We start from the raw sequence: 3,685 nt of genomic DNA, 5'->3' as shown, positions 1-3,685 counted from the left end.
GAAGCCCCTGAGGCGTGAGCACGTGCTTTGTCGTGATGGGAAAATGTGTCTTAGGTGCCATGTACCTGGGCTTCCCCCACAAATGAAGTTTTCAATTTCCTTAAACATTCATTCGCCCCCATGATCACCCTGCGGCGTCCTTCTAGAAAACCTACCAAGAGAACTCCTTTGGAATCCCCAAACGGTCGCCATCGCTTCTGAGTTGCCCTCTCTGTCTCAGATGGCCCCGGCCCAGAATCCCCTTGGAAGGGCACGGTTTCCACAGACCTGGCTTTTGAAGACACCCTCATGAGACTAAGACGCATGCATTCTTGAGAGAGCTTATCTGCAGTCAGCCACCGAGGGCTGAGGCATGTTTAAACAAAACCCGTTTAAATAAACCAGCGCATGTAGGGACTGGCACAATAGTAGCAATAGTTTTTGACTCATGCAAGGTGGGGGGGTAATGGGAGTGTGTGTACGGACAAGTTATCTTCGAGTACTGGAACACCCTCCCCCAAGTTGTAAGTCATTGTGGGAGCTTCGATTCTATTTTTACCCTGGAGACATTGTCCCCTTTGTTTTACGCCCTCAATGTCCTTCATTGTTCTGTCTCCCCCATTGCATCAGGGCTGTGTGATCGTCTTGATCCTGTCTGAAGTCCCCCCTCTGGAATTTCCTTTGGGGCGGGTCTGTTGTGGCCGCAGCCTTGATTTGTGTGTGTGTGTTTGTGTGTAGGCATGTCATTAGTTCACCCTCCTTCTGGAAAGGTATTTTCTTTTGTCATCTGTAATAAAGATTTCTTCCCCTCCCCACCCCCAACCCTTTTATTAGGACTTAATCCAGACATCATACCACTCCACAGTCCCATCATATCAAGAAGTAGCATAGCTGCTACCATGATCGGCTTAAAAATATTTCCTTCCTTCTTGTGCTCTTTGATATTAGCTCCCCACTGGCCCCCCACCCACCTCCCCTGCCATACCCGCCCCCAGGAGCCCTTCTAGATATTGTCTCTATGGGCTCATCCATCCTGAGTTTCACAGACAGAAAACTCATACCACAGTCAAGGAAGGCTACCAACAATAACACAATACAACGGAGAGCTATCCCGTTTTGAGAAAAAAATACATAAAAAATAGATCAAGCTCAAAGAAAGGTACTTTCAATGGTACATATTTCCTGAAGCATATTTTTATTAGATGTATCATTCGAGGACGGTGGTTCTTGCCTCATGGGCCATTGGCTGCGGCTTCACTGCTTCTAGCTTTCGATGCTCCCGCGGAAGGGTCAGAAGTAAAACCCGTGCGTTCCTTTTGTGCGCGGGTGTCCGGTGGAAGTATGCAGATTTCACTTCCAGCAGCTCTAGGAAGCTACAGCCGTCTTGTCGGCTGGTGTGGTGGCGCCGTGGTGGCCTGTGTGTTGCTAGGGCCACTGGAATTCTGGCTATCAGCAGGCCACCCACGAGAGTTTCGCCAGAGCCTCCTGACCAAGACATACTACGAAGAAAGGTCCGGCGACCAACTTCCTGATATTAGCCCATGGAAGCCCTGTGGATCACAACCGAATCGTATCCCTTAGGGTGCAGCAAGATGAGCCCCAGGCTGGAAAGCATTCACAATATACGATGGCCGCGACAGTGGTGCGAGCAACATTCAGTCTGTGTCCGGGGGTTGCCTGTGAGTTAGAGGGTGCTGTTGGCAGCTAATCACTAACAACTAGGGACTATGGGGGGCTTGGAGGCATGCGAGTGACCCAGGCTGACCCTGCAGTGTGGACAGTGCTCTGGAGGGATGGCATTTCAGTAAGAAGGCTGCCGTGAAGTCCAAGAGCAAGGAGGAGGGGTGGGCTGGCCATCTGTAGGGTGCAGAGGAGAGAGGTGGGGAGGTCAGAGAGGCAGGGCTGGGGTCAGTGCAGGGTGTTGGCTGGAGCTGATGGCTAAGATGAAGGGAGGTACCCCAAACGGGTGGTTTGGGCAGGTGAGTCTGTCTTAGACCTCGAGGTGTCTTATGATAAACACCTGTTGTTGGGAGGGGCCCTGGAGTCTGTTCCGACTCATAGTGACTCTGTGTCCTGTGCGGTTCTCTCAATGGTTGCCATCCTTGAACCCCTTGCTGTAGGCACTGTGCCAATCCAGCTGGGCAAGAAAGTGTGGTAGTTACAGAATCTGGTGTCGATTTGAGAAGATGATGAGTGAAGGGGTGGGGTCTGGCCTGTCAATCAAGATATGACCAATGAGGCCTCTGTGTGGGCCTGGCCTTCTCCTGAGAATTCTGGGAACTCCAGTATTTCCTCCTTGGAGGTGGAAGATATTCTCTCTCTGCTCACTCCCTTGGAAACGCTCTACTGACAAGACACATGGCACTACACTGACAGACCCTGTACCCTGGGAACTGGAGAAACCAGGTGGAGACCCCTGCCAGCGCTGAGATGCTTACAACGCCACTGGATCCCAAGACTTTCTACCCACTGGCCTGTGATCGTCCTGCATTTGGCATCACTGCCTGTGTTCCGTGAGTCTGATGAGGACTTTATAGATTGGTAGCAGTCATATGGGCTAATATCAGACTTACGGGCTTGGACTGGACTGGGTTGGGATGGTTTCTTAATGTACAATTACCCTTTATAGCCCTTGACACAAGGGTTTGTAAAAAATAAATAAATAACAATTACCCTTTATATGAAACTCTCTCTTATACCCATATGAGTGTCTATGAATTTGTTTCTCTAGTCTACCCAGGCTCACACAGAGAGTATTCCTCTCTGCCATTACTTTACCAAGCATAATGTCCTTCCCCAAGGTCTGGGGTCCCCTAATAACATGCCCCCAAATGTGAGGTGAAGCCTCACCATCCTCATTTCATTTTTTTTTTAGATCATTTTATTGGGGGCTCTTACAACTCGTTACAATCAATTGTACCCAACATATTCGTACATATATTCCATCATTCTTTTCTAGACATTTACTTTCCATTGAGCCCTTGGGATCAGCTCTTTCCCCCCCTCCCCACCCCTCTCAACCTTGTGGCCCCTTGATAGATTGTTAATTACATCCTCACTTCTAAGAAGCACCCTGGCTATACTTTTTCCAAGATGGACACGTTTGTTCATCTGGAAGTATTTATTCTTCATCAGTATCATGATGGAAACGCAGCGAGTCTGCTTCTGTCAGGTGGGAACCAAGCGTGCCGGCAAGGGGTTGGGCGGGGAGGGTGGATGCGGTGCAGGGAGGACACTAGGCAGTGGCTAGCTTCGTCCCCACGTACACCTATATCCACCATGCCACACCTGCCACCAGTAAGCGGCTCGACTGGGGGGTGGGCGTGGGAAGGGGGCTCGAGGTAGAGCCCGATCTCTCGGCACAGGGCCTGGAAGGAGAGCACTCCCCAACCGCGTGGGCACGGATGTACGGAGGGATGTAAGAATGTCGGCATGCGAGGAACTGCACACTGCTCTGGAGCTCGGATCCAGGGAGCTCCGCGCAGTGAGGCCCGGACAGGTCGGGAAACCTTTGTCCCCCCTGCCTCGTGCTGCTGCAGGGTGGCTCCACCGCCGGAGTAATTCTCTTGTAGGAAGTGGGGCACCTGCCCGCTCTGCGTGCTTGTTGCCACGTGAGCACAGGGAGGGAAAGCGGGTTCCGGCCCTTGGAGTCGCCCCAGGATGCTCGGAAACGCGTCTTGGAGTTCACGAACTTCAGGTCCCGCCC

Source organism: Echinops telfairi, unplaced genomic scaffold, assembly GCF_000313985.2.
Source record: "Echinops telfairi isolate 266 unplaced genomic scaffold, ASM31398v2 ScPeMD7_2;HRSCAF=8, whole genome shotgun sequence".
Lineage (NCBI taxonomy): Eukaryota > Metazoa > Chordata > Mammalia > Afrosoricida > Tenrecidae > Echinops > Echinops telfairi.
This window is presented reverse-complemented; position numbering follows the sequence as displayed.